At 63.8% G+C, this 10,102-nt stretch overlaps 1 protein-coding gene across 4 annotated transcripts in view; it reads left to right on the plus strand.

Annotated features, from left to right (window-relative positions):
- The first annotated feature begins 1,380 nt into the window (after positions 1-1,380).
- Positions 1,381-10,102, plus strand: part of LOC117646016 (protein singed) — a 38,002-nt gene continuing 29,280 nt past the window's right edge. Inside the window, exon 1 of one of the 4 annotated variants that reach the window (XM_034386638.1) lies at positions 1,381-1,509. The gene's annotated coding sequence lies outside the window, so the exon portion shown is untranslated. Of the gene's footprint in view, positions 1,510-1,914; positions 2,331-10,004 lie in introns of those variants that run through there. The other 3 variants (XM_034386640.1, XM_034386637.1, XM_034386636.1) reach the window with 3 other exon arrangements.

Genomic DNA, 10,102 nt, shown 5'->3' on the forward strand with positions numbered 1-10,102 from the left:
CGCGCGGTCTCTTCTAGGCTTGCTAGGCAGGCAACGAGGCAACTGCTGCCAGGCTAGCCAGAAACTCGGTACTCTCTGCACGAGAGTACAAGCACGCTGATACGTGAACGTATCATCTGCTAAAAAGCATTGTTGTTGTTCATTGAAGTATTTCGACAGCACTGGGGGTGGTCTCGCCGAAAGCGAAGAAACAAATACAGAAGAAGAGGTCCGAGGTGGCGCGGGCTGGCCGTCCCGATGTGCGGCGTGCGTGCCGTGCGTGTTGCGGCGCGCGGCCTGCGGGCGGCGTCCATGTTCGTGAGGGTCTCGCTCTGGTTGAGCGTCGGCAGACGAGAGAGGGGCGCGGCACCAGCAACGCACGGCCAGGGGGCCTATGGGGGCCTAGGGGGGCCCGACGCAGAAACACGCCGGCAGGCAGGCAGCCATGGGACGCTGGTTTCTCGTCTCGGTCCGCCACGGCCACGTGGCCACGCGTCGTGTCCCGTCGATAGAAAGATCGGCAGATATTGCGAGCATTCCAAATAGGTAGAGCAGAGCAATAAGGAACGATGTGGTGAAAGCCCTCTGCGCGGCACTGCAAAGGCACTGGAAGGCGTGTCATATCGTGGCCTCCGCCCCGACCGCCCCCGCCGAGTACAAGCAGAGCAAAAAGCAGAGCAAGCCGCGCAAGCCGCGCGAGCTCAGCACCTCGCGGCCGCGGCGGCGCGGCGGCCCACTTTCTGGCCCACCAACGTGCACCCCGCCTGTGCCTGGCCATGCCCGCCATGCCCGCCATGCCCGCCATGCCCGCCATGCCCTGCGCGGCCTGCTCCGCCTCGGCGTGCTGCACCGCGGTCTCGGCGGTCTCGGCGGCCACGGCGAGCACAGCATGCCGACCGGACCGCACCGCAAATTCAAGACAAATAGTGTCTGCACGTTTCCAGTCACGAGGCAGCAGCGAGCAACAGCGAGCTCGGTGAATTTCCTCCAGATGCCTTTCCCTCTTGGATACCCTACACCGTGAACCGAATTCGGATTAAATGTCACCCGGGGGCACACTTCACAAGCAAAAGCCGTGACTTTGATTTCTACAAACTGGGGCAGTCTGGATGATCGGAAGTTTGAATGAGCCTCGATTCCCGGATTTTGTGACGTCTCATGACGGCTGCCTCGCGCTCGCTCGTGCTGCGGGCAGTGCGGGCAGTGTGGACACTTCCCCGAAGGCTGAAGGCTGAAGGATCCTCCTCCTCCCTTCCCTCCTCCGGCTCTATTTCCATTATGTTAAGGCTGCGGCTGACGTGGGGTGCGTTATCGTCGGTTCGATTATCTGTGTCGCCCAATAAAGCCCTCTGCAACGCGCCAACACGCCACTCGAGCAGAGCCACCCGCCCAGGCCACCCCCCGCGATTTCGGCATTCCGACGTCGTGAGCCCGACAGCCTGACAGCCTGACACGGCCGAGCAGTGTAAGGGAGTCGGAGGAAAGGAGCAATCGAACCGAATCCCGTCCGCCCGCCGCCTCGCACCTCACGTATGTACAGCTCTCACAGCACCCTCCCCTCCCCTCCCCTCCCCTCCCCTCCCCTCCCCGCCCCGCCCCTTGCGGCACGCGCTGCGCGCTCTGCGCTCCGGCGGACGAGCGGCAACCCTACACACGTCCCTCTCCCCTCCCCTCCGCCGCCGGCCGGGCGAGGGGAAGGGAGGGGAGGGGCGGCGGCACCGGCGGCCGGCCAGTGCTCCCTCCAGCGCACTCCAGCGCGCCGCCGGCTGCCGGCAGCGGCAAGCCCTGCTCTGCCTGGCTCTGCCCGCGGGGGGCGGGGCGGCGGGGCGGCGCGGTCGCTGCCTGCTCGGTCTGTCCGGACTTCCCTTCCCTTCCCTTCCCTGTTCCCCGGCCGGCCCGGCTTTGGCTTGGAAGCGCTGCTGACTCTGGCTGAGCGCGGGGCGCGGAGTGGCGTTGCGTTCAGTGTGCACGCTGCGCTGAGACGAGACGGTGCGCTGTGCGTCGCGACGGTGCGTTCGGCTGCAGCTCTAGAGACGACTCGAACCCAAATTCGGCCGCCCGAAGCGCCCGAAGCTCCGGCCAGACCCACGCGATCGAGCCTTACGCAGCCTTCGCTTTTATCGCAACGTGCGTGTGTGTGTGTGTGTGTGTGTGTGTGTGTGAGTGCGAGTGTGTGAGTGAGTGTTGTGGCGTACAGTGCCGGTACCCAGCGGGACTACCCAGTGCCCGCCCCGCCCTCGGCTTGCAGTGTGAGTGACACTGCCAGTCTGCCAGTGTGGAGTACCGGGGACCTGGCTGTGGACGTACTTCGTAAACTTCGTACTCTCCCCCCGTCCCTTCGCACCTGCCAGGTGAGTCAGATGACGGGGCAGCGGAGCAGCCGGGTCACGTGACGGAGTCAGCTGGCTGCCTCCAGGCCGCCGGGGAGGCAGCAGAACAACAACATCATCATCAATGTCAACAACAACAAACAACAACAACAACAACAAACAGCAGAGGACATGGAACGACCGTCACCTGAACTATCAGAAATTGTGGAGCGGAACGAGGCAGCTCGGTGTGGCTGTCCGGAGGGGCCGGGGGGCCCAGGTGTCCGTGCAAAGGCCAAATAAAAGACAGCTGGCTCTGCCTGGCTCTGCCCCGCTCTGCGTTTGGGGCAGGGCTGTAGGGCTGCGGCGGCAGGGTGGAAGGGCCTGTCGCTGGGGTCCCCGTCGTCGGCGTGTATTTTTGGCCGGAGCGCAAGCAGGGCAAGCGCAGGGCAAGCAGCGCAAGGCGGCGTTGGAGTGGATCCTCGGTCGGGGAAGTCCGCTCCGCGCCGCGCCCGAGGAGGGCCCGAGGACGGACCGCCGAGGACCCAGTGGCGGATCCAGAGGCGGCCCATGGGGAGGGGGGCAAAGTAGCACTTTTTGCCTACCTTTCAGGCGGCTATCTAGGGGCTATGGGGGGGGGGGGGCGGGGCAAAAACCCTGCCCCCCTCCGGTATCCGCGCCTGCGAGGACCTGCCTCAAGGAGTAAGAGTTGCAGTTGGAGGGCAGAGTCGGACGGTCCAAGTGAAACAAGAAAACGAATTGAAATGCGAATGTTGTCTTCACACCGGGTGCACCTGTGCTTTGCGCGAAGCCCACCCGCGGCTCCTGGCGCTGCGGGAGCGGCGGCACGGCGCGGCACAGCTGGGGGTGGCTACGCCTTGCTACGCCGCTGTGCCCTTGCGTCCGCCCGTCTGCCTGTCTGTCTGTCTGCCTGTCTGTCCGTCCGTCCGCCGTGCAATGGCTGCCCCGATTTGATTCCCCCTTTGGCAATATTATCACGGCGCTGCCCGTGGCGAGCTCATCACGCTGGGCCGGGCAGCTCAAGGGGCCTAAGTGCACCGCTCCGTTACCAACGGTTAATGTAGGCCGGGCCGGGGCGGGCGGGGCGTATGGCGCCGCGCGCAGCGTCCGGTGCGGCCGTCTCATCTCCGTCGCGGTGGTTGGCGGCCACCGGCCTGCCACCGGCTGCAGCACGGCGCTGCTGGGCGCGCTGACGTCAGGGAAGTCCACCTCGCCGATTTGAATGCGGTCTGGTCCGCGCCGCCGAGGCCCCAAGTCCGCGGCCCGCCGCCAGATCGGACCCACTGGAAGGGCGGTCTCCTGAGAACGAAAACGCGACCCGGCGGAGGGCAGACTCGAACCCGCGACCGAGCGACGCGAAGCAAGCTGCACTCCCGCTGCGCCACGCCGATCCGTCAGACCAGACCGCCAGGCCGTGGCCAGCCCGTCACGCCGCGGCCGATACATCAGCTGGCCGCTAATGACTGGACACGCCTTTCTCTCTCTCTTTGCGACTCGAGAGAAAAAAGAGAGAGAGAGAGAGAGAGAGAGAGAGAGAGAGAGAGAGAGAGAGAGAGAGAGAGAGAGAGAGAGAGAGAGAGAGGGGGGGGGGGGGGCGCTCCTCTTGCTCGCGTCCTGTTGGAATCGAGACCACGCCGAGGCATTCCTCTAGGAATCGAGGAAAAATTCAACTCGCTGTGCGCGGCTGCACGCGTGCGTGCCTGTCTGTCTGTCTGTCTGTTGGTCTGTCTGTCTGTCTGTCACGCGGTTGGCACCCGTGGCGTGCTGGCGTGCGCGGCCCGGCACGCCGTGTGTCTGCGTTCGGCAGAGAGGGGAAGTAGACCGAAGTAGGGTTCGCTCCCCCGATTCGTTGTATTATTTTCCGAAACTCCGCGCCGCGCCGAGCCACGCCCCGGCCGTCCCGTCCGGGCGTTGCCGTCGGCAGTCGGCAGTGCGGGGGTGTGGTAGGGCAGGGCCGCCAGCCAGCACCCCAGGGCACCGCACCCTCTCCCTCCCCTCCCCTCCCGGTACCTCCACGGTCGTCGGCCGTGTCTCAAGTGGCGCGGCCGCCCAGCTGCCGTGCGACGTCGCGCCTCATTTGGGCGACACCGAGACCATGTCGACGCGGGCCTCGGGGTTGTAGCCGAGTCCGTCGAGGAGGACGGCGACGGCGGCAAGACCCGGGGCTTATCGGCGGACTGGCTGGCTGGCGCAATCGCATCGACGTTAGGCCCTTGCGTTCGCTAAGCCCCGCGAGCGCAGCGGGCAGAGCGGGCCAACGGACGGGGAAAATAAAAGTGAGAAAAACGGAGGCGAGTTTCGGACCGTCGTTCTTGAAGAACCATTAGGTGGTGGCCCGCTCGGCGCTCGGCCGTCTCGGCAGGCAGGCGGGGTGCAGTGCAGTGTTGCTGCCGGGCCTGCCGGGGTGCGAGGAAATGAAATTGGGAGGGCATCGACGGGGCGGGGCGAGGCGGGGCGGGGCGGGGCGGGCGGGGCGGGGCGAGGCGGGGCGGGGGGGCGGGGCGGGGAGGGGCGGGGCGGGGCGGGGCGGGGCGGGGCGGGGCTGGCCGGAAATGAGGCAAGATGAAAGGGAGAGACGAGGAAATGGACGCAAAATGGAGGCTGGCTGCCGCAAATTTGGGATGGCCCCCGTCGCGGCTCCCTACGGCCCAGCGCGGCCCGCCCCTGCACATGTGCGCGTCGCCGCCGACCCCTCTGCCTGCCTTGCCCGCCTTGTCTGCCGGGCTGGCGGGCTGGCTGGCTGGCTGGCTGGCTGGGGCGCCGACGGGCTGCTCTGGCTGCTCCCTCAAAGAACAAAAATCTCGTTGCAATTTATGGCCACAGAAAAGTTTGCTGGTAAAGGGGGAAAGGGGGAGGGGGAATACCGCCGTCTGCGCTGCGATGATGAGCGGCATCGCTCACAACACAGAGAGGCCAAGAGTGGGAGATGTAAAATTTAGTTTTGTCATTTCACCCTCCCGTCCGTATAAAGTTCACGTCGAGAAATCTGTGCGGATGTGGCCCGGCGCCCGGCGGCCCGACAGGGCCTTCTCAAAATTTATCAATCCTCCGCCCCCCTCGCTATCAAACATGCCCCCCCCCCCTTTTCTCACACACACACTCTAACTCGCAGTCCGATAGTATCGCTGTACGTTAATTGAAGGATTACTAAGGCAAAGCAAGGTGCTGTGTTTGGTTTACGCTTTCTTCCTCCTCATATGTTGCCGTGCACACACACACGCACACACACACACACACACACACACGCACACACACACACGACGCATTTAATGTTTCGGAGCTTGCTCCGCCCGGTTCTTAATTAAAGCGCGTCTCGTTCTGGTTTCCAGCACAAAATAAAGCACGCAGTATTGGGGCGGACCGTCTGTCTCTCTCGCACCCGCACGGAACTCGCGGAACGCTGCGTGAGTGCGAGAGAGACAGAGCACTGTTGAGCCTGCTGGTGCAGCTGGCGGCACCGCCGCGGAGATTTAGCGAGATTTAAGACAAAGTTTTGTGAAGTCGACGTGAGGGGAGGGGGCGCGGTTTTATGCCGATTTATTTGGGGGCGCCCCTCCCCGCCGTTTGCGGGCAGCTTGTTGGCAGTGTGGGTGTCGGAGCGACATGTGGAGGCTTCGGGACCGGCACGAGCACCTTGCATGCAGAGTATTCAGGGTAGTAGTCGTTCTTCTGGACGAGTCCCGTTGCAAAAGGTTGCACGCACACACACGCACACACACGCACACACACGCACACATGCACACACACGCACACACACGCACACACACACGCACACACGCACACACACGCACACACGCCTACACGCGCGGTACAGGCACGCTCGGCACGCACGCGGCCGTGACGGGGTGTCGGCCGCGCGTCGCGTTTCGCGGCCCGGAACGTGAGCTGCGAAATGAAATGAAAGCAGTCACCAGGTGGCGTGCCGGCCGCGTCGCCGTGGCGGGGGTGTCAACAGGTGTGTTATGGATGCAGTCATGAATGCGCCACTTTTTTTTCCCCAGCCGATCCGCAGAAGCGGCGGATAACGTGTTTGTCGGAAAAGTATCGTTTTTTTTTCTTCTCCTCGCGGGCGGCAAACTGCTGCCGCTGCTCCCACCGACGGAAGCGCTCCACTTGTGGTGGTTCTTCTTCGACCCGGCCGGTCCCACACGGTCCCACGCGTGGACACCAAGTGGACCCAATTCCAGGCGCAAAGAAACCACCGCGCCGCCTCCTTGATGGCCAACGAGTACGTATACAGTGGAGGCGCGGCCGGCCGGCGCCCAGCGGAGTCATGAGCGAGTTGGCTATGCTGTGCCTGTGCGGCCTGCGCCGCACAGTGGGCCAGAAGACCGGTGGAGGCGGCCAAAAGTCTAGACGCGCGTTGAGCTCCAGAGTCGCTAAACAGGACTCGAACCGAACGTGTGACCCCACCAATCGATTCCTCGTTCGGAGAGAAATCTATTGGTGGGGTCACACGTTCGGTTCGAGTCCTGTTTAGCGACTCTGGAGCTCAAAACGTGTCCAGAGTTTTGGCCGCCTCCGCCGGTCTTCTGGCCCACTGTGCGCCGTGGCGCCTGGTGGCGCCGATTTCCGGGCAGCCCGCCGTGACGACTTTGCTCGATCCCGTGAGTCAGCGCGTTACGTGGTTGGTGGACGAGCCGCGGCGTGACTCATGCCTGACTAACTCCACGGACACGACGGCGACGGCCACGTCTGGGCGGCAAGGGCGACGGGGACGATCCGTTTTCACGGCGATGCTGCTCCAGTAATGCCATAGCCCGCATAGGCCGCGTCTAGACCGGCAAACAAACTCGGCGTCCGTGTCTGTGTGTGGATGTTGTAAGGGGGAGGCTCTGAGCCGCGCCGCGCGCAACTCCCTGCGCAAACATGCTCGCCTGGGAATGCGTCCCCCGAGTCTAACCGCGTATGTCGTCTGATCCCCCCCCCTCCCCGCTCCGACTGTAGCTAGCTGGGCGAGGACATTAATAAAGAGTCCCAGTTTAATAAGGGGACTCGCTTTGATGCCGAACGAAATTGGCAGTAAAAGGAATAAACGACTGCCTTCGTCTACGATGGTGTGCGTTGTTGTCTAGCTCGTACCGTATGCAAGCGCACACCGTTACCGTTCCGTTCGTCCTTTTTCGACGCCGCTCCGCCGCTCCCTAGAAAGCAGAGCACTTCGAAAACGCCCCGCTTGGTGCACTCCGCGTCCTCGCCGAGTCCGAACACGCACACGTGTGCGCTTCTGTGAAGCCCCTAGAGTGCCTGGTCGTGGGATTGGTCAGGGCACTGTGTGTGCGCGTGGGTCCGCACCATACGCACTGCTTGTTTATTTCCATGGGAGTGCCGAGCAGGCAACGTGTACAGTGGCGTGTGTCCACAATAATTTTTCTTTTGCAGTGCAGCGAATGCATTCAATCGCCCGGGGCATCTGTATTTGGCAGTGTGCCTCAAGCACGATGACAATGGCTGTGGGGCGACACGCCCCCCTCCTCGATGACTTGATGACCTGTTCGGTTCAGCCCTCCTGTTGTCATTCAAGTCGGGGACGGCTTTTTGATCGCGCAGGGGCTTCCCTCTGTCTAATCCTGTGCGGGCGTACTTCGTCGGTCCCTGCTCGGGCTCCCCGCCGGGCACAGCGCCTCGCCCTCCCGCCTGGACGCCGAGGTGGCTCTGACCCTGATCGATGGGGTCCAACAAGCCTCCCGTCGGCACGTCGGGGACGTCTATTTATACCAGGCAGTCGATAAAGGACGACACCCTCACGCTTGAGCGCGCTTCAGCGATGACCGGCGCACTGGTGAACTGCGTGCCGTTTTTGCCGTCACCTGGACTAGTCCAGTGCCTCGGTTTACAAGTCCGCAAGACGAGGATGTTGTTCCCCGCAGTAACTCACAAAGCGCGGCTCAGGCCATTGAAGTCCGCAGTGTGGCGTTTTCTGCGTCCGCGTGCGGGACTTGCAGGTTGTCCTTTGGGTCCACTCCTTCGGCCCTTCGGGCGGGCCTCGGCGCCGTGGCCTTGGCGGCCTTGGCCTCGCCGGCCGCGCTCCTCCGGGCTGCTGGAATGCGAGTTGGCGGCCACGGCGGCCACGACGCACAGTGGGCCAGAGGACCGGTGGAGGCGGCCAAAACTCTAGACGCGTTTTGAGCTCCAGAGCCGCTAAATGGGACTCGAACCGAACGTGTGACCCCACCAATGGATTGCTCTCCGGACGAGGAGTCTATTGGTGGGGTCACACGTTCGGTTCAAGTCACGTTCAGCGACTCTGGAGCCCGAACCGCGTCTGGAGTTTTGGCCGCCTCCACCGGTCTTCTGGCCCACTGTGCGACGCGGACCTTACCGGCAGCCAGGAACTTGGCCAGCCAGGAATGCCATCAGCAGGCCGCGTCTCTCTCGCTCTCGCGGAGCGTCCTAGGGCGCGAGAGAGACGCGGCCCTGTTCGGAATGAGTCTTTCGGCGGGCGAGCGAGATGGAGATGAGGCTGCGTCGCCGCGGTCGCCGCGCTGCTCGCGACGGTCCCGTTACGGCGGACGCCGAGCGCCGCGACGCCAAGCCGCCAGCAGACTGAGAGTCGTCGCTCTGTCTCTGTCGCACTCAGGGGGCGACCGTGTAGGTGCGAGAGAGACAGAGCGACGACTCTCGGAATCAGTCTGCTGGCGACTGCCGTGTAGTCCGTGAGCAGAGCGCGGCGCCGTCGTGTCCCTCGCACTCGTTGAAGGGGCCGGGCCTGCCGGGCGGCGCCCCTTGCTTCCGTCGTCTTGCTTGTGGGGCTTTGCGAGCCTTGCTGGCTTTGCTCCCTGGGCGTGGTGCCGGCGTGCGGTCGCCGCCCCCGTCGGGGCGTCGCGGCGTCGGGGCCCCGAGGGTGACCGCAGCGCACTTTGGCGGAGTGACCCGCCCCGCCGCGCCACCTGCACGCCGGAAGGCGGGGGCGGGGGCGGCGCGTCAGTCAAAACCCCCGGCGTGTTCCGGACCCCGTCAAAGGGGAGCCCCCATCATTTTCTTGCCGGCACTCTAAATGTCTTACGAAGAAATTTCCCATATTACGAAGGAAATGGCGCAAGCATAATACGAAGGTGGTTTTTCTTCGTATTACGAAGGTTTTTCTTTGTATCTTACAATGAAAAAGCTGAAAAGATTCGTATTACGAGGGAATATTGCTTCGTATTATGCTTGCGCCGAAATCACTGTAACATACGAATGACATAGGTCGAATTTCATTGTAAGACATGTAGAGTGGGTCAGGAGCGATGAAAAAGCGAAAAACGCGAAAAACTCGCCTTTGCGCGCCGAAACTGCGCGTGTGCCGAGCTGCCGCACATTCCCGACGACCACATGCAGGCCAGCAGCCTTCCAGCGTGCCGCCGACGCCCCTCGGGGGACGCTGTGCTCGGGGCCCCGGGGCCTCGGCCAGGCTCCAAGTCCATCGCCGGGCCGGAGCAGCCCGGTGCAGCCGGCACCCTGAGGTCCAGTTTTTGTGTGCATTTCTCGTCGTAAGACGGCCTGCCTGTCCTGCCTGCCTGCGGCGGCCGTAAAAACGGGCACGCCGTCGTCCGTCATCCGAGCGTCGGTTTTCCTCTCGACCTCTAGTCCGCGTTGCGCGTTGCGCCCTGCGCCCCGCGGCGCTCGCGTCGCGGCCGCAAATCACGTCACGCCGGGCAGGGCGGCCGGGCACAACTTGGAGTCCGCGCGACTCGCGGTGCAGTGCCGATGCAGTGCCGCAGTGCGATGAGATCGGTGCGTTTCGATCTCCCGATAGCATCATCTGCCGCGCCGCGACCGCCGACCAGCGAGTCGGGCCGACACTGCGAGCG

Source organism: Thrips palmi, unplaced genomic scaffold (genome assembly GCF_012932325.1).
Source record: "Thrips palmi isolate BJ-2018 unplaced genomic scaffold, TpBJ-2018v1 HiC_scaffold_19, whole genome shotgun sequence".
Lineage (NCBI taxonomy): Eukaryota > Metazoa > Arthropoda > Insecta > Thysanoptera > Thripidae > Thrips > Thrips palmi.